The sequence below is a fragment of the Ictidomys tridecemlineatus genome, chromosome Y (assembly GCF_052094955.1).
Source record: "Ictidomys tridecemlineatus isolate mIctTri1 chromosome Y, mIctTri1.hap1, whole genome shotgun sequence".
In the NCBI taxonomy this organism is placed as follows: domain Eukaryota; kingdom Metazoa; phylum Chordata; class Mammalia; order Rodentia; family Sciuridae; genus Ictidomys; species Ictidomys tridecemlineatus.
In genome coordinates, this window is record NC_135494.1 from 6437290 (window position 1) to 6458743 (window position 21454).

The 21454-nt window shown below is 34.3% G+C and overlaps 2 pseudogenes; one reads left to right on the forward strand and one right to left on the reverse strand.

Moving 5' to 3' along the window:
- Positions 1–7450: 7450 nt before the first annotated feature.
- LOC144372009 (ornithine aminotransferase, mitochondrial pseudogene) lies at positions 7451–9423 on the reverse strand (annotated as a pseudogene).
- Positions 9424–20368: 10945 nt separating this feature from the next.
- On the forward strand, positions 20369–21253 carry LOC144371821 (small ribosomal subunit protein eS4, X isoform-like; annotated as a pseudogene).
- Positions 21254–21454: the final 201 nt, after the last annotated feature.

The window sequence follows — 21454 nt, forward strand, 5'->3', positions numbered from 1 at the left end:
AATCAACTCTGCTTTCCAGAGCAGTTTTACTAATTTGCAGTCCTGCTAACAATGTATGAGAGTACATTTTTTCTCCACATCCTCATGAAAACTTATTTTTATTTCTATTTTTAAAACTTGCCATTCTGGCTGGAATAAAGTAAATTAATGTACTTTTGATTTTTATTTCTCTGATTGCTGGAGATGTTGAAAATCATTTCAAATGTTTGTATCTCTTCTTTTGAGAGTCTGTTTAGTTATTTTGTCCATCTATTAGTTGGGTTATTTATTTGTTTATATATTCTATATATTAATACCCTTAAGGTCAGTATCAAAGATTTTCTCCCATTTTAAAGGTTCTCTCTTGAAGATTTTAATTTGTTTAGCTGTGCAGAAGCTTTTTAATTTGATGTCATACAACTTATTAATTTTTAAATTTAATTCTTGAGCTTTAGAGTTCTTGTTACTAAAATTATTTCTATGCTGACAAGTTGGAGTGTTGGGCTTTCATTTTCTTCTAGCAGTTAATTTTTCTTGTATAATTTCTATATCTTTGATCTACTTTGAGTTGAATTTTTGCAGGATGAGAGTTAAAGGTCAAGTTTTATTTTTTTCCTATAGATTCCCAGTTTTTCCAGAACTTGTGTTCAAAAGGCTATCATTTCTTCCAATAAATGTTTTTGGAACCATTATCTAAGATCAGATAATTGGACTTATATGGGTTCATCTCTTTGTCTTTTATTCCATTCCATTGGTCTTTATATCTGTTTTGGTGCCAATAATCATGCTGCTTTGTTGCTGGAGCTTGATAATATATTTTAAGATCTGGTATTGAGATGCCCCTGGCATCATACTTTTTGCTCAGGATTGGTTTGGCTATTCAGGATCTTTTTGTTTTTCTAAAATTAGTATTGCTTTGTGAAGAATGTCATTAGTATTTTGAAGGGAATTGCATTAATTCTGCATTTGAAAGTGATTTTTTTGTTTTCTATTTCATTAATTGTGGCTCAGATTTTAATTATTTTCTTATTTCTACAGATTTTTGATGTTGATATATTTCCCACCCCTATTGCCAGGACAGTGGAATTTTGAGATGTGATGTTGGAATTTTTATTTGATTTGTTTTGGGGGATCCCGTGGGCACCAGGGATTGAATTCAAGAGCACTCTACCACTGAGCCACATCCCCAACCCTTTTTTGTATTTTATTTAAAGACAGGTTCTCAATGAGTTTGCTTAGTAACTCATTTTTTTCAGGCCAGGTTTGAATTCACAATCCTTCTGCCTCAGTCTCCTGAGCCTTGGAATTACAGTATGTGCCACTGAATTTTACTTTTTTTCTTTTTTAAACATATTAACTCTCAAAATTTATTAACTCTGTAAATTTTTCTTTATAAAGCTGATTCCATTGCCTCAGAAATTTTGCTGTATCTCTATTTTTATTTGTTTCTAATTTTTTATTTCTCCTCTGAATTCCTTTATCCATTCATCATTCAAAAAAATCTTATAGAATGCCTGAAATTAGCTTGAGTTTTTTTTATTTGCTAAGATTTGTTTTTTGACCTGAAATATGATCTATAATAGAAAATGTTCCATGAACTGCTGAGAAGCTATCAATCAATTTTTAATTAAGTATCAATTATTAAACCTGTCAGTTTAGTCATTAATAGATGATGTATCTGCAGATCTTGGTCTATTTGGTTAATATTACATTTTTAGATCCGAAGAATCTTAGTTTATGTCTGGCTCATCTATCTAGTTTTTTAGAGAGTTGTGTTTTAGTTGATCAGTTATGTTTATATTGTGTTCTATTTGAATCTTAAATATTGAGAAGAGTTTGCTTTATATATTTAAGTGAACTATTATTTAGGGCATAAATATTTATGATCATTATATCTTGTTGTTGGATGATTCCCTTAATCACTATGATGTGATCTTTATTGTATCTTCTGATAAACTTTGGCTTCTTACATAAGACAGCTGTCCCTGCTTATATATAGGTGTAATTTGTGGTGCATCTTTTCATTTCACCTCCAATGTTGGGTGTATTGGCATTTAAGGTAAGTCTTTTGTAAAAAACATATTTTGGCGGTCATGCTTTTTAATCCAATCTAAACATCTGTGTTTTTTGATTGAAGAGTTCATGCCATTTACATTCAACATTATTATAGAGATAATTTTTTATTTTCTGTCATTCTGATTATTTTGTTTAATTCAGATTTAGTTCTCCTTTAACTAAATAATTCCTCCCTATACTTGTTTTTATTTCTTCTTCATAAATATTTTGCTGACTATACTTTCTAGTGCAGGTGTTGATTACAAATTCTCTTACTTTCTGTTTATCCTGGGAAGTTTTATTTTATGTTCATTCTGAAGCTGAATTTTGCAGGGTGTAATAATCTTGGTTGGCATTCTTTTATTTATTTATTTTGAGTTTGATGTACATTTTTCCAAACCCTTCTTAGTATCTGGCTTGAGAAATAAGTTAAAACCCAAGTTTATTTACCTCTGAATATTACTAGCTTTTTTTTGCAGTTTGTAGAATTTTGTCTTTATTCTATATATTAGATATTTATGATGTGTTTTGGAATATACCTATTGTGACTTTTATATGTTTGAAATACTATATGCCTCTTGCATTTGAATTTTTATCTCATTCTTAAAGTTTGAAAATTTTTCTAATTAGTTTATTGAAAAGCTTATGTTTCCCTTAGTTTGTACTCCAGATCCTGTATCTACCCTTAATGTTCATTAGATTTTTTCTCTTGATATTATCCCAGGTTTTTTGGATATTATGGTCATGCCTCTTAACATCTTTTATGTACAACTAATTTTTTTCCAAGAGTAGGTCATTGTCTTCAAGAACTGAAAATATATATTCAAAATATTTATTGATGAAGTTTTCCATTTAATTATTTTGGGTTTTTTTTTTAAGAATCTCTAGTTATTGATGTAATCTTTCAATTGTTCAATTATTTCCAGGTACAGTGTTGGCTAATTGGATAGCAACTAACAATAAAGACTAATGTATATGCTCAAAGTTGACATTAGTGTTATTTATAGTAAAACATGCTAAGATGAAGAGACTTATTGCTGAATCATGGCTAGAATTTTATTATGTTTTAGGATATTTAGAATATGTTGCTTACTCTTTGATTTTGGGTCCCTCCAGACTTGCTGGGACAGAGGAGTTCCTGGGGACCTCCCATCAGCTGATTCCTGTAGTTCCTGCACACCTCCCCTCAGCTGGTTTTGGTTTGTCAGCTAACTGATCAAACAGTATTGTGCTTTACAAAATGTTGGTTGTTTCCATTATGTGAAGAGGTTCAGGAAACAGGCTCTGGGCTCTGGTTGTTAGTGAATCACTATGTTTTCTGCCCTCTATATAGTTCTTTGCTTTGTGGTACAGAATATAGTTACTGTCTATAATATCATATAGTTGTGGATTTTTTGTGGATGATCTGTGATGCAGAAATGTTACCAATGGCTCATATAGCTCACTATTGTTACTACTGAACAGAGGGACTCAATAGGATCATCTGGGTTCTAAAGTCTACTGCTCCAGGTTGTGAAACATGGGTGCTGATTGCTTCTTCTGACTGTGACTGAGACAGGGTCCAGCCTGTATACATAGTTATCAAGGGTCAGGTTGAGAGCTAACTCTGGCTGGAGACTGTTGCTTTCCATTGCTTTGGACCAAGGCAAATTTCTGCCTGATTGATTTCCCACTGGCTGCAGTGATGATCTTTGGTGCATATCCTCTTCAAACTTCCTGAGGACTTGGACAGCTTCTTGTCATGGCTTTCCACCAGCTTCAGCCACAATTTGGGGATCTGTACCTCTACATTCAGGATCTGTATTTCTGCATTCCAGATATTCAGACAATTTCTGATCAGGTCAGCACTACATAGACCAATGATCAGGGTATATCTTTTTAGTTCTCTTAGAATTTGAGAAACTATCATCAATGTCTCCCCCAGCATAAGTAGGCAGAGGTAATGGTTCTAAAGAATTTTCTTTCCTCTTTTCTCTGCTAAACTGCCTTCCTGCTAAGATCTGAGCTCTGACTTCCACCATCCCAAATAGTGAGTTCTGGCTTTGTCCCTGCCAAGGTCTTGGTGGCAGTTGAATGAAGTGCTGGATTAGGCAAATACTTTCCACTAGGGCTGCTCCACATTGTTCTCTTGTTTTCAGTGAGAAGGAGGGAGTTTCAATGACTTTTAGTGAGCAGATATCTATCTACAAGTTCTTTCTAGCCAGATTCTTAAAATAAGCTACTGCAGGAGTGCTCTGGTTTAATTTGCTGCTATCTGGAATTGGGAAGATGTTGTATTTATTTAAGGGATTGACTGGTCAACTGTAGGATCCCTAAAATGTCTGAAGCATCTGGCAGGGTTTTGTATTCATGATTTGGTTTTACACTTCTTTATCTGTGTCAAGGACACCACTATTATAGGCATGTTTTCTTTTCTTTTTTTAATTTTCTTTTCAAATGTTGTTAAGAGGGAGAGTATATGTACTTTTCTGTTTCTTCTTTCTTTCTCTGTTGTTCCTTCACCCTTCCTCTATCCTAATCTGGATTTGGGGTCAGGGAACTCTGACCTTACTTTCTCTGGTAATCAAGCTTTACTTTTTTTCTTCTATGTCTCAGAATTTGTAACATTAGGGTTAAGAGTGTTTATTTTTTACACTCACATCTCAGATCTGAGTCACCTTTCACTGTCTTCTTTCTGGGTTATGTGTGGATCAGAAAACATTATCTTGCTCCTTTCTGTAATCTTCTGAGTCCTAAGAGTATAGACTTTTCTGCATTATATTTATTTGTGAGAATGTGTTATTGAAATCACCAAGGGTTATTGTTTAGGGACCTAGATTTTCTTTTATATTAAAAAGAGTTTGTAATATAAAATTGGATGTATCAAGAATTGCTGTGTAAGGGTTCTATATTTGGGATTGGGGTCTCTGACGGCTTCGTGACTGTGGCATGCTTGGTGGCTAGGAAATTTCTATGCAAAGACAAAGAATGCCTGCTGCTAGGAAAATTTCTATGCAAAGACATGGGATGATTAGCAAATGCTACATGAGAAAGCTCCATGTTAAAATCTCACCAGTTTCAACCTTGATCTCAGATACACAGCTCCTGAAATGAAGAAACATTCTTGTTAGACAACCACAATGTTTCCCCAAGCTCCACTGTGCCTAAACTTGTCCACAAAAAAGTAACTTTAAACAATGGACTTTCTTGAAAGCTACACAAAGCTCCTAACATTGCACTTTGCAACTGTATAATAAGCTGCATAATATTGCTAATTCTGTAATGTGACACAATGAACATAATGTACTACTGATACCAGTGACCTACTATAACCTATTGATATAAATAAAGCTGGCACTTTGGCCATTCTGCCTTTGCATCTTGTCTCTATGTCTCTTTTTATTTTCCTTACATTGGTGCATATATATATCTATTTATAATTATACCTTTTTGGTGGGTTGTTACCTTTACCAATATACAATACTTTTTTTAGTCTTCTGATTATGTTTGGCCACTGTTTTTTGTTTTGTTAGACATGAAGGTAACTATATTCATTCTTGCTTTTATATTTGATTTACATAGCATATAATTGCCTATGCTTTCACTTTCCAAGTGTGTATTTCTTTTCCAGTTAATATATCTCTTGCAAGATACATAGAATTGTGTCTTGTTTTTGAGTCCAACTCACAGTTTTTGTTCTAATTGGAGAATCATGACCATTTACATTCAGAGTTATTCTGGAAAGTTATGTGCTAATTTCTTATTTTTCTAATATTTATCCTAATTCTCATTTGTTTATTTTCTCTTTTAATTAGATCTATTATTTCCCATGCTATGTTGGTTGTATATTATTTCCTATTCCATGTGTAAAATTACATTGCATGCCTTCTGCAATGCTAATTTAATGATCATGAATTTCTTTAATTTGTGCTTATCTGGAATGTCTTTATTTCTTGTTTGATTATGAAGGACAACTTTGCTGAATTTATTAATTTATATTGCCAGTTTTTTTCTTCCATAACTTATAAAATAATGAGTATATGATATCCTGGTCTATAGAGTATTTGTTGAAAAAGAGCTGTTATTATCATGTTTTTGCCTTTTTATATGACTTCATACTTCTGACTTTCAGCTTTTAATATATTTTTTCTTTTTTCCATTTTTAATATAATATATTTAAATTATATTATTGTGATTATAAACCTTATTTTAAACATATTTGTAATAATAATAAATATTACTGTAATTATAAACCTTATATTGTTATAAGGCTTTTTTCCCAGTCTTACTTATTTGAAGTTTTAAATGCCTCCAGTACCTGAATGTTCAATAGTTTCTCAAAATTAGAGAAATTTTCTGTTATTATTTCATTAAATATATTTTCTTTGTCATTAGCCTGTATCTCTACTCCTTCCTAAAGATCCACCTGTCCTAAGTTAAGTAGTTTCTCCATGGGTCTTAAAATTGGTGGATGCTCTGAGAGCACCAACATGACAACACCCAGTTGTTCTCAGCCCAGCAGCCAGATCCTTCTTTGGTAGAGTCAGTGGCTGTGTATGTGCCTATGAAAAGTAAGCTCAGCTCTCATGAATGCTTCAGCTCTTCTTCCTCTGCTATTGGTAGGTAAGATTTTATGGTACTCAGCTAATGATAACTGTTGAATAGTCTACTGTGGGCCTGACTCAGTGCACTCACTGAGTAGGTGTTCTCCAGTTGCTGACATGTAAAGGAGCTGAAATTAGACAAGATTATGGCTTAACCAAAAGCTTTTGTTGTTTGTTGTCATGTGACATCAAGTGAATATCAAAATTAAAGGTATTTATTCTTCTATTCCTGATCTGACATCATGCATGTCTTTGCACAAATTTTAAACAAGTTGTTTATTTTGCTGAGATTGAAGTCACCTCTAGTGTTCCTGGTACTGGGTTTAAAATCTAAAGCCTGGTCTTAATTTTCTCCTGCTCCCCAAAATGGGAAGCATCTCTCTCTGTGATGTACTGCTTAGAACTGGGAGAAAGATAAAGTTTTTATTTTGCCTTTTCAATGTGTCCTTTCATTTTGTTAAATTAAAATCAGGCACTTGTCTCTCACCTTATTGCCTTATCTCTTAGTGAAGATAGTTTTATATGTGAACAAATGACTTAGTGTTTCTTTGTATGATAGGTTTTTTTCCCAATGTAAAATATTAATCTATTTGCTGATACATTTGACTTTAGATACATTATTTTATCTCTGAAGTCTGTGTATGATTCACTGATTTATGTCTGCTTTTAGGCCAATACTGTGATTTTTTTTTGACATTGTAAATAAAAGCTTTATTTTAAATTTAAAGAAATATTTAAAACAAGCAATATTTTTACAAATTATCATCAAAGACTTAAAACATAATTTAGGAATGAATTCTTAATTAGAAATGATGATATTCCGTAGAATACTCTGGTGTTGGCCAATATGAAGTTTACTTCAAACTAGTTTTTTACATATGTTTAACATTAATCATCCTAATATTCAGTGATTACAATGATTCAATGTTATAAAGTCAAGCAAGTCTTTTGTGTAATATCTCAGATAACTTTTTCAAATACAAAACATTTATGCCAGGCAAGGAAATTATAAAATGTATATAAATTATACTGAAGGACTTGATTTGAAGGCTGTCTCTATGCAGATAGATGCAACTCACCTTAGAAAGCACATACGCCTCAGAACACTAAACTACATGTAGATGCCATTCATTCTCTTAGTTGTGCCACAGAGCCACCTGCAGGTTCATAAATGTCACTCTACTAAGTGTCAACTGAAAAAAATATATGTCCCAAAACAGTCTCTGAAGGCATGTGGGAGTGGAATGTGCTGGCATTCAGAGCCGGGCTGTCCCAGGACCCCCATCTCCAGCCAGCCCCCAGGAGCCACTAAACAGGTCCCACCCTCAGAAAGACAGGATGGTCTTGTTAATGATCTCCACCGCCTCCAGGATCTCGTCCTCCTTGATCACCAGCGGAGGAGCAAGCCTGATGATGTCGCCATGGGTGGGCTTAGCCAGAAGCCCATTATCTCGAAGCCGCAGACACACCTTCCAAGCATCATAATCTTTGGTTTCTCTAATAACAATTGCATTTAACAGCCCTTTCCCTCTCACAGCAGTCACAATATCAGAGGGCAGCTTCATGAGTTCGTTTCTCAAGACAATACCCATCTTCTCCGCATTTGCAGCAAGGTTTTCTTCTTCCAAAACCTCAAGGGCTGCAATGGCCACTCGGCAGCCTAGTGGATTACCACCGTATGTAGAGCCATGCTCCCCTGGTTTAATGGTCAGCATGATTTCATCGTCACACAACACCGCGGACACAGGGTATAAGCCACCAGAAAGGGCCTTTCCAAGAAGAACCAGGTCAGGCCTGACATTTTCATGATCGACAGCCAGCCATCTGCCAGTCCTGGCCAACCCTGTCTGAATCTCATCAGCAATAAACAGGACCTGGTGCCTGGTGCAGAGTTCTCTCACTCCCACTAAGTAGCCTGGATCCGGAACAACAACGCCAGCTTCACCCTGAACTGGTTCTACCATGAAGGCAGCAACATCAGGATCCTGAAGAGCACACTCAAGTGCAGGAAGATCATTATATGGGATAATTTCAAAACCCGGCATAAAGGGTCCAAAGCCATCATAACTGGTTGGGTCTGTGGAACTGGAGAAGGCAGATAATGTTCTACCCCATAAGTTTCCAGCTGGGAACACAATCTTGGCCTTGTATTTCTGAATGCCCTTCACAGAGTAGCCCCACCGGCGTGCGAGTTTGCAGGCAGTCTCCCCAGCCTCCACTCCTGTATTCATAGGAAGAACTTTGTGGTAATTGAACAGTTTGGTAACATACTCCTCATATTCACCAAGTACGTTATTGTAGAAAGCCCGTGATGTTAAGGTCAGCTTGTCCGCCTGAGTCTTCAGAGCATTCACGATCTTGGGGTGACAGTGCCCTTGGTTGACAGCACTGTAAGCACTCAGGAAGTCAAAATATTTTCTTCCTTCTACATCCCATACATAAATACCTCTTCCTTTCTCCAGGGCGACAGGTAAAGAGTGGTAATTGTGTGCACCATATTTAGATTCCCGTTCAAAAATGTAATCCAAGGATGGAGGTCCTTGGACTGTCTTTTTAGTTGCAACAGATGTGGCAGAAGCCACTGAAGAATGAACTCCACGGCGAAGCACAGCAACAGCCTGCAGATGCGCTAGCTTAGAAAACATTATGTCCTCCAAGTAGGAAAACCACAGACCAACGATTCTTATTTCTCACGGTTCAGACTAGAATACAGATTTTCCACCTGAGATCCAAGGATGTTTTTGGAAGGTCCAATAACTCCTGACGGTGCCTGGGAGGCCGGAGCCGGACACAGGCGGCAGCCGAGCAGGTCTAGCACAGGATATACTGTGATTTTTAATGATATAGCTTTATAGGATTTTTTGAGAAATGTAAAGACTTTATTCTGCAAAAGCTTCTTTAGATTTTGAGTTTTGTATTTCTATGCAAATTTTAGTATTGTTTTTATTTTTGGAAAAATGTCACTGTATTTTGATCGAAATTTTACTGAATCCATCGATTATTTTGGGTAGTAGGGACATTTATCAATGTTTATTATTCTAAACATGAATAGAAGATCTATTTTCTTAGAGAGAGAAAGAGAGAATTCTCTTTATTCTCTTTCATAAAACTTTTATAGTTTGATTTCCTGTTGAGAGCCACAGCCAAAGTGGCCCCAGCAAACTTTCAGCTAATTGGCTCCTCTGCAGTGATGCTCACTGGGCTGTTTCCCCACCCTTTCAGACCACAGAGCTGCTCATTGGGGGGCTCTTTTGGCTCTGTCCACGTGACCCAGCCAATCGGCCTCAAGAGCAGGAGGAGTGGGGGTTGAGAGGCTGACCGGAAGCCGGTGGTGGCAGTTGGGCTCTGAGGGAATTCCTGAAAGCTCCTGTGTTTCGGTGTGTGTGTTCTAAAAATAAAGTTTGTTTCTGCTTGACAAGTGGCTCATGAATTGTGTCCAGCCAGACTGTGGCAATTTCCATTTATTCTCAATGTGTATTTTGGCCTATAGCTCTGTATTTATGTGTCATTGCTTGTTTTGTTATTAGGTAATGCTAGCATTATATAAAGAGTTTGGAAGACTATTTTGCTCTACTGTTTTTAAAATAACTTTAGAATTGTTATTAGGTCTTTTAAAAAATGTTTCATAGAATTAATCAGTGAATCCCTGGCATTTGAATTTTCTCTGGAGAATTCTGTTACTTATTAAATCTCACCTATTATTATTGGTTCATTTAGTTTTTCTGTATCTCATGATAACTTGGTAAAGTGAATATGTTTAGAAGTGTAAATTTATTAAATTTGTCGAGATAGTATTCATAATAATTTCTAATTATTTTGTGTCATTTTATATTTTAAAAAGCATTTAATATTTTTATTTATTTGAAACTTTCATAACTCTAATATTTTCTAATTTTATCTTTTAAGAAAACAACGCTTCATTTCATTGATCTTATGAAATAGATTAGTCTCTATTTATGTTGTCTCCATCTATTATTTCTTCCTTCTGTGAAATGGATTTGTTTTGGTCTTATAATTCTACTTCTGTATGTTTTAAAATAATTTGTTAATTTAGCACTTTTTGTATTTTTTATGTAGGCATTTCTCTCTTTTTTTAAAAAAATATTTATTTTGCAGTTGTAGTTGGACACAACACCTTTATTTCACTTGTTTATTTTTGTATGTGGTGTTGAGGATCGATCCCAGGGTCTCGAAAGTGCAAGGCAAGCACTCTACCACTGAGCCACAACCCAAGCCCGGCATTATTTTTTAAATTTTTTTTTTGTTTAGTGAAATATGACAGTAGTATGCATCTTGTTACTTCATACATAAATGGAAAACAACTTCTCATCCTTTTGATTGTACATGATGTAGAATCACACTGGTTATGTAGTCCTATGTGCACATAGGGTAATAAGGTCCAATTCGTTCTACTATCATTTCTATGCCCTCTGCCTAATCCAAAGTACCTCTTATTCTTCTCTAATCCCCATCCTTATTGTGCATTAGTATCCACATGGCAGGAAAAATAGTGTTTTGGGATTGGCTTATTTCACTTAGTGTGATATTCTCCTGACCCATCTATGATTAGCAAATGCCATAATTGCATTCTTTAAGGCTAAGTGATATATTCCAGTGTGTGTTTGTGTGTGTGTGTGTGTGTGTGTTTGTACACCACATTTTCTTTTTTCCATTCATCTGTTGAAGGGTATCTAGGTTTGTTCCATAGTTCCATATAACTGTAATATATTATGAGTGGTATAATTGGGTCAACTAGTGGTTACATTTCAAGTTTTCTAAGGAATCTCTAACCTGCTTTCAGAGGGTTGCATCAATGTGCAGTCCCACCAGCTGTATGAGTGAAACTTTTCCCCCCATATCCTCACAGTATGTAGGCCTTTCTCTTTCTTCCTTCTTTCTTTCCTTCCTTCCTTCCTTCTTCTTTCCTTCCTTCCTCCCTTCCTTCTTTCTTTCCTTCCTTCCTTTCTTCTTTCCTTTCTCTCTCTCTCTCTCTCACCAGGGATTGAACTTAGGGGTATTCAGTCAGCAAGCAACTAAACCACATCCCCAGCTTTATTTTATATGTTATTTAGATGAGTTACTTAGGGCTTTGCCTTTGCTGAAGCTGGATTTGAACTCTCGATCCTCCTGTCTCAGTATCATGAGCTGCTGGATTACAGGCATATCACAATATACTCAGAGGCATTAATTACTATTAAAACTCACATTATAATTGTTTCTGCTACATCAATAGTTTCCAGTAAATTTTATATTGCTATTTTTATTTGTCTAACAAATTTTAAAATGTTATTTCTCATTTCTCCACTGACTCCCCTGCCAGGAACATGGGGTTGTTTTATTGTCACATATTTTTAAGACTGTATGTTTATATTTGTTATTAAATGTTCACTCTATGCTATTGTGCTCAAAGAAAATAATTATCATTTTATTTATTTATTTATTTTTAAAATTTGTGAGCCTTGTTTTTGACCCATGTGTCCTGCTTGGAGAACAGTAAGTTTCTGGCCTTATACTGATTCTCCCCATTTTTTGGAACCAGACATTTTAAGAAAAAAAAAAAGAAAATTACTCTGGGCCATAATGTCCATATAAATATTTTCCATACAAAAAAGTGACTTTCTAGGACTAGGCTAAGTTAGTATTATCTATGGAAAACTAATTTTATATAAGAATACTAAATTTCTTGTTTGCTGGACAGATCAAGCTAAGAAAGTGATATTTCTCTTTCTGTAGCTTACAAAATCCCTATCCCAGTAGTAACTCATGTGCAATTAAGGGCACTGTGAAGAAAATATTAAGTGCCACAATCCTACCAGCTTCCACTGGGCAAGAAATTATAGGGTTAGAAATAATAATTTAAATGGTAACATTTTGAGTGATATTCACAGTATGTGGTGAAGAATTATGAAGAATGGAGGTGCTATCTGCTCACATTATGTCCCTGGGACTTCCTTTTAAACATTTTTCGGGAAAGTCATAAATCTTGCTATTCCAGATATTTTTTTAAGTTTTATTAATTGGTCTTAGATATACATGACATAAAATGTATTTTGACATATTATACATACATGGAGTATAACTTCACACTCTGTGGCTGTATATGATGAGGAGTTAACACTGGTCATGTATTCATATATAAGAATGTAATTTCCAGTTCATTCTCCTATCTTTATTATTCCCATCATTTCCCTTCATTCCTCTTTATCTAATCCAATGAAATTCTATTCTCCACCCACTGCCTTTATTGTGGGTTAGCATCTATGTATCAGAAAGAACTTTTCACCGTTGGTTTCTTGGAATTGGCTTATTTAACTTAACATGACAGTCTCCAGTTCCACCTATTTACTGGCAAATGCCATAGTTTTATTCTTGTTTAATGCTAAGTAATATTCCAGTGTGTATACATACCACATTTTCTTTGATCCCTTGCTGTCTGTACCTCTCACTTTGCACAAGTTGGCTATGAAAAATATAACAGTTTGTGATACACCTGGGAAAATGTTTTTGTGTCATTGAAAAGAATGTGTATAGAACTGGTGGAGAGCATATTGAATGCATGTCTAAGAGAGTGCAGTTTAAATCTCATATGTCTCTGATTTTCTATTAAAAATGCAAATCAGTCAGTGGGAATGTATCACTGTAGTTATAATGAAAACAGTTTAAAATTTCTCAAAATTACCATACAATCCATAAATAATTATACTAAGTATATATCCAAAGAAATAAATCTTGATATTTACATGATAATTGCTCTCATGTTTATAATAGCACCATTTATGATGTTCCAGAAGACAATAAATGTAAGTGTAAATCAATGAGTTAGTAGGTAAAGATAATGAGAAGTACTATCCAGATAAAAGGACTGAAGTTCTGCCTTTGTCTTAATATTTATAATCTTAAAAACCTTATGTTAATGAGATAAATGAGGCAAAAAATATAAATACTACAAGAACTTAATCACATATGGAGTCTAAAAAAGTAAACTTATAAATGTATAGACTAGAATAGTTGTACCAGAAAATAGGATAGCTTGGGAGGTGAGGAGACCATTTATTTTTTAAAATATAAATAATCAATGTTATTTGGAGGAATATATTTCAAAAAATATAATACACAAAAAAGTTACTGCAGGTAGTAATGTTGCATAGTGTCCTTGGAAAATGCAAAAAGTGAAAAATCAACTATGATGCAATTTACATGTGAAATAATTGATTTTAACATTTTACGCATACTTGAAATATGGTACACACAATAAAATATTCATATTATCTGTCCATCTAAATAAATAGACAACTAAACTAGCAAAACAAAAAGAAGTTAATGTTTAAGTTCAAGAAAAATCATATCAAATAAGCATTTTGTCTGTGAATTGAAAAATTAGTCATGTAGTTACTTATTTGCTTATTTTCAAAATTTTGAATAAAAAGTAGTACACAAGAGTATAGATTTACTATGATATTATTAATAGAACAATATTTATATTTTACATGCTTAAATATGCAGATTATTGTATATTTAAGACATTCTTAAAATATGACAATAAATGATACTGGGAAAAAAAGAAATCGAAAACTGTGATAATAGATGAGATTTTTTTTCTGAGGTATATTGATTGCTATCATACTGGTGGCATTTGCATATGTTGTCTATTTTTAAAAAATATTAAAATTTAATTGCATAAAGTAATTTTAAAAAACTTTTTAATAAATATATTGTAGGCAATACTTTAAATAAAAGGTCACTTATTGTACATGTGTACAATGTATTTATTCTGCATAGTTAAAAAATTTAACCTATGAAAAACATCTTTTTACTTTTGTCATCTTCCTTTAGTTTCTGGTAATACCATTCTATTTTCTAGGTCTCTGAATTCATCTTTTTTTAGATACCTCATATAAAAGACACCATGCAATATTTTTGTAGCTATGCTTGGCTTATTTTACAATGTACTCCAGGTTTATTTATGTTTTCACAAATTACAAAATTTTATTTTTATAACACAAGAGTCTTACATTCTGTGTTTATACATTATGTGTTTTTTTTTAACATTCATCCACTAATAACAAGTAGGGTTCCACTTCTTGGCTATTATGAGTAATATTTTAGTGACAAGAAAATGCAAAAATTTCTTTTATGTTTTTGTTAGTGACTTGTAATTATACACATATATGTTGGAATTAATCCCAGTATTGTGATATATATATAATTTATGCCATTGCTTTTCCCAGGTCCCCTTTACTCTGCTTTCTTAATGTCTATGATGCACAATTTTACTAGTCTCCCTCTGTTTATTTACTTTTTAGATTGTGATAGGTCATTTCTTCCTTTCTTTCAAAATGTAGATCATGTGAAACATGTCTTTGAATATGTGGTTTATTCATATGACATGATGTCTTTGTCTTCTACCCACTTTCCTGAAAGTGACATGATTTTATTTTTTATAGCTGAATAAACATCAGAATGTATTTTGTGTGTGTGTATGTGTGTACTTTTCTTTCTTTTCCCATTTCCCTTACCCTGATATCCTTCCTGTATTCTACTGAACTTTAGATTGATTGATTGATTGATTGATTGATTTAAAATGGTGCTCTAAAGGTATACATAAAATATGAAGTTCACTACAGTATTTTCATATATATACATAGCATAATAGGTCAATTTTACAACATAGTTACTCCATTGTCCCATCGTTTTTCCCTCTACCTATTGATCTATCTTCTATTTTCCTGTGATCATTTCTTTTCTCCACTTATTTTGTTCCAGCTTCTTCATATCAGAGAAAATATTTGGTGCTTGACTTTCTGAGTCTGTCTTATTCCACTTAGCATTATGTTCATCTTTTACCACCAAATGCCATAATTTTATTATTTCTTATGGCTGAGTAAAATTACATACTGAATATATATTGCATTATCTTTATTTATTCATCTTTTGACAGCCACCTGGATTGGTTGTACAGATTGTCAATGTATTGTAAATTGAGCTGCTATCAACATTGATGGGACATCATCAATATAGTATGCTGATTTTATTAAGGAGTGGGATATTGTCATTCCATTCTTAATCTTTTAGGGAATCTCCATACTGATTTTCAGTCCCATCTAACATATGAGTATGCCTCTTTCTCAATATTTACGTCAATTTTTGATATTTGTATTATTAATGATTGCCATTCTAGCTAGGGTAAGAAAAATGTCTGTGTATTTTTATTTGCATTTCTTTGCTAGGGGTGTTGAACATTTTTTTTCATTATTTCTTGGCCAACCATGTTTCTTCTTTTAAGAAATATCTGTTTAGGTTTTTTGTTAGAGAGGTTAAGTTTTTGAGTTGTTTTACATGTTCTTGATATTGATTAGTTGGCAAAAAGTTTCTTCTATTCTACTTCCTCTTCACATTTGAATTACCTTTGATGTACAGTAATTTGCTACTCTACCAGTTATTAATTCTGCATTTTATTTCTTGTGTTTTATAAATCTTATTGAAGAAGTTGGTTCCTGCAACAATATTTATTAGTGTTGGGACCATTTTTTTTTCCTAGCAGTTGCAAAACTCTGGTTTAATTCCTAGTTTTTTGATCCACTTGATTTGTGCATAATGAAAATGGGCATCTAGAGTTCCCACCTGTTGGCACAGAGAATTGCTTGCTAACATAATAAAATCAAGCAACTCATCACTCATGGTCATTTTTTTTGTCATATCTCTAGTTCTGTGTTTCTAAGAACACATACCCTTTTTCATCTTATCCCTAGGTTTTTTTTATGAACACCACCATTGTTTATTTCTCTTAATAGTAAAAGGAGACAGACTTTATTTTAGATAAAGTCCCTTGACCCTCTGCTTCAGAACAACTTTGTCTCTGCATCTTTTATCCAGGACTCAGCACCTGAAGAAAATACCATAACAATATATAAAGATTACCTAATATCCAGAGTATACAAAGAACTCAAAAATTAAACAATAAGAAAACAAATAACCCAATCAACAAATGGGCCAAGGACATGAACAAACACTTCACAGAGGAGGACATATCAACAAATACATGAAAAAATGCTCATCATCTCTAGCAGTCAGAGAAATGCAAATCAAAACCACCCTAAGATATCATCTCACTCCAGTAAGATTGGCAGCCATGATGAAGTCAAACAACAACAAGTGCTGGCGAGGATGTGGGGAAAAGGGTACTCTTGTACACTGCTGGTGGGACTGCAAACAGGTGCAGCCAATTTGGAAAGCAGTATGGAGATTCCTGGGAAAGGTGGGAATGGAACCACCATTTGACCCAGCTATTGCCCTTCTTGGACTATTCCCTGAAGACCTTAAAAGAGTGCACTACAGGGATACTGCCACATCGATGTTCATAGCAGCACAATTCACAATTGCTAGACTGTGGAATCAACCCAGATGCCCTTCAATAGATGAATGGATAAAAAAAAATGTGGCATTTATACACCATGGAGTATTACGCAGCACTAAAAAATGACAAAATCACAGAATTTGCAGGGAAATGGATGGCACTAGAGCAGATTATGCTTAGTGAAGCTAGCCAATTCCTAAAAAACAAATACCAAATGTCTTCTTTGATATAATGAGAGCAACTAAGAACAGAGCAGGGAGGAAGAGCAGGAAGAAAAGATTAACATTAAACAGAGACATGAGGTGGGAGGGAAAGGGAGAAAAAAGAGAAATTGCATGGAAATGGAGGGAGACCCTCATTGTTATACAAAATTACATATAAGAGGTTGTGAGGGGAATGGGATAACAAACATGGAGGGAAATGAATTACAGTAGATGGGGTAGAGAGATAAGATGGGAGGGGAGGGGAGGGAGGATAGTAGAGGATAGGAAAGGTAGCAGAATACAACAGTCACTAATATGGCAGTATGTAAAAATGTGGATGTGTAACTGATGTGATTCTGCAATGTGTATTTGGGGTAAAAATGGGAGTTCATAACCAACTTGAATCTAATGTATGAAATATGATATGTCAAGAGCTTTGTAATGTTCTGAGCAACCAATAAAAAAAATTATATCTGACTTCCAAAAACAAAGCAAGACAGAACCTGTTCCACATCTACATGAAGATTCACAGAATTATGTGACCAGAGACCAGCATTTGCCTACCAAGTATGAAACAATACAAATATTTTCTATATACTCTTCACCCGCTTTTTCAAATATTCACATTTTGTGTGACCTTAACCCAAATAGTCAAAAAATATATTAATAAAATAAAGGAAATTGAACATATATATATATGTATATATATATATAAAGATTATTAAAAATAAGTAAATAAATAAAATGATGTCAATAAATCTGTCCCCATAAAGGACAAATGGCTACCTGAACCTTTGATTTCAATGCCCACATTGACTGTCAGAATCTACTCCTAAAGACCCCAAAAGTATAGGCCTGTTTTTTGTTGACTTATATTACAAAGTCTGAGATTGTTTTAATTTCTAAAGGGTGTAATTAAGACATCTACAACTCTTGCTTTCTACCATGAGAATCTAATATCTGACGAAGGGTTATAAAAATCTTTATTTCCAATTTACTTTTATGCATTTTATATTATGTGCTTTGTGTCTATGAAGCCAAAATTAACCTACAGATTAATGAACACTCAAAAAGTAAAAATAAAAAGGATCCAAATCTCTTTAAAGTCACATGATTAAATAAGTTAAAAAGATAAAAGTAAAAATATCTTTAAAATTACTTAACCAAATATTTTTCTAGGTAGCCAGCAATTTTTTGAAAAATCATTAATATCTATAAATTAGTTAAGATACAACATTCATTAATTTTAAAGACAACATATTGGAGTTTATTATTATTACTGTTATTTCTGGATACCTCCTTATTGATTGGGAGCCCAGGGCATATCTCCATAATTGGTATAACACTTGCTTTGATCCAAACCTCCAATTTCTCTGATCCAATTGTTTATAGCCATGACTCCATAAAGTAGGCAGAGAAATACTCTCAGCCTCAATCAGCTCTCTCAGGAGGGCCTATCCAGGTTACCATCTGGAGACTGTGCCTCCCTGTTTTTCCACTTAGAATAAGAAGAGGCTCCTATGCTAGGTCCTCAAATACATCTACCCCATCTTTTTACCAAACCCTACCGACTTGGTAAAAGTTGCACTATTCATTCAAATGTGTTTCTGTCAGGCTCTCTCCAGGTTGGCCATGTTGAAAACCTACTTAATACAGGTGACAAATATATCCAAGCTGCCTGTACCGAAATAGCCAATGCCATATCTGAATCCCTCTTAGTTCTTCAGAGAAAGACTCATGCCTTTCTATCAATCTCACAAACCTGGGAAGATTACCAAGCACTAACATCATTAAAACAATCTCTGCAATAATTGTTTTGACCCAAAGACTTTGTTGTATGTTCATAGTGTCTCCATACTGGTCCTTGCTAGCTTTTGCTGCTATTTTGGCTGTGTACATCACTAAGTAAATTCAGAATGCTTTCAATGTAAATGCAGTTGTCCAAAATCTTACCTAAGCCTTTATACTGTAGAGTAACATGATGTAGACTAAAAAAAAAAAAAAAAAAAAAAAAAAAAATCTTTTCTCATGACTGCCACTAGTGGAGTCCACAATGAAGTTTTGGGGAAACCTAGTAGATGCTATAGTCTTCCAAGGTATACTTACTTGGAATTGATGGTGCAAACATGTATGTGTAACCCCTGCCTATGGAACAAATCAGTTCACATCTGCAAAAACATTAAAAAGCATCCACATTTTTTGAGTTTTCCGATTTCTTTTTTTTAGAGTTCTGTGGTTTTCATTGTAGAGGTCTTTTTCACCAATCATTGTGGATTGATTCCCAAGGTTTTTTGTTTGTTTGTTTGTTTGTTGGCTATTAGGAATAAGGTAGTTCTTCAACAAATGGTGCTAAAATAACTGGAAATCCATTGTAGCAAAATGAAACTAAACCCCTATGTATTACATTGCACAAAATTCAACTCAAAATGGATCAAAGATGTAGTTACTAGAATAGAGACCCTGCACTAATAGAAGAAAAAGTAGGCCCAAATCTTCACCATCTCGGCTAAGAAAATGACTTCCTTAACAAGACTCCTAGAGCACAAGAAGTAAAATCAAGAATTAATTAACAGGATGGAATCAACTTAATATTTCTCCATGCTAAAGCAAACAATCAGTAATGTGAAGAGAGAACCTACAAAATGGGAGAAAATTTTTAGCATTTGCACCTCTACAAAAACTTAACACCAAAAAAAAAAAAAAACAAAACACTACAACCACAACAAATAACCCAATTAATAAATGGGCTAAGAAACTGAAAAGACCACTTCACAAAAGAAATACAATCAACAAATATATGAAAAAATGTTCAATGTCTCTAGCAATTAGACAAATGCAAATCAAAACCACTCTAAGATTCCATCTCACTCCAGTCAGAATGGCAATTACCAAGAATACAAGCAATAGTAAATGGTGATGATAATGTGGTGGAAAAAATACACTCATAAATTACATTGCTGGTAGGGCTGCAAATTGGTACAGCCATTAGCAAAAACATTATGGAGATTCCTCAGAAAACTTGGTATGGAATCTCCATTTGACTCAGCTATCTCACTGCTAATTTTTACCCAAATGACTTAAAATCAGCATACTAGATTCATGCAGCCACATCAATGCTTATAGCATCTCAATTCACAATAGCTAAGCTATGGAACCAACCTAGATGCCCTTAAACTGATGAATGCATAAAGAAAACATAGTATAGTTTTTCCATGCCTAGATCAGCCATGGCTCCTGGTTCCAAGAAGCAAGTAGCAGCTCCAAAGCACTGGATGATGAATAAATTGACTGGGGTGTTTGCTCCTCATCCATCCACTGGTCCCCACAAGCTGAGAGAATGTCTTCCTTTCATCGTTTTTAAGGAACAGACTTAAGTGTGCCCTGACCAAAGATGAAGTAAAAAAGATTTGCATGCAGCGCTTCATCAAGATTGATGGCAAAATCCAAACCAATATAAGCCACCCCACCAGTTTAATGGATGTCTTTAGCATTGATGAATGGAGAGAATTTCGTTCTGCTCTAATGACACCAAGGGTCATTTTGCTGTTCATTGCATTACACCTGAGGAAGCCAAGTACAAGTTGTGCAAAGTAAGAAAGATATTTGTGGGCACAAAAGGAATCCCTCGTCTGGTGATGCATGATGCTCGAACCATTCGATACCCTGATCTCCTAATGAAGGTGAATACCATTTAGATTGATTTGAATACTGTCAAGTTTATTGATTTCATCAAGTTTGACACTGGTAACCTGTGCATGGTGACCCAGAGGAGCTACCTTGGGAAGAACTGGTGTGATTAGCAACAGAGAGAAACATCCTGGCTCTTTTGATGTGGTTCATGTGAAAGATGCCAATGGCAACAGATTTGCCACCTGGCTCTCCAACATTTTTGTTATTGGCAAAGGCAATAAACCATGGATTTCCTCCTCCATGAGGAAAAGGAATTTGACTCATCATTGCTGAAGAGAGAGACAAGAGACTGGCTGCCAAACAACAGTGGGTGAAATAAATGGTCTCTAGGTGATATGCCTAGAGAGTAGAGGTCTTTGTACTTAATTAAAGAAAATATAGTAGGATTAAAAAAACCCAAAATATATATACACAATGCAATATTACTTAGCCTTAAGGAAGAATGAAATAATGACATTTGCCTATAAAGAGATGGAGGTGGAGAATAATATTAAGCAAAATAAGACAGTCCCTAAGAACCAAAGGCCAAATGGTCTTTCTGATATGTGGATGCTAATTCACAGTAGAAGTTGGGGGATGGTTAGGGAAGA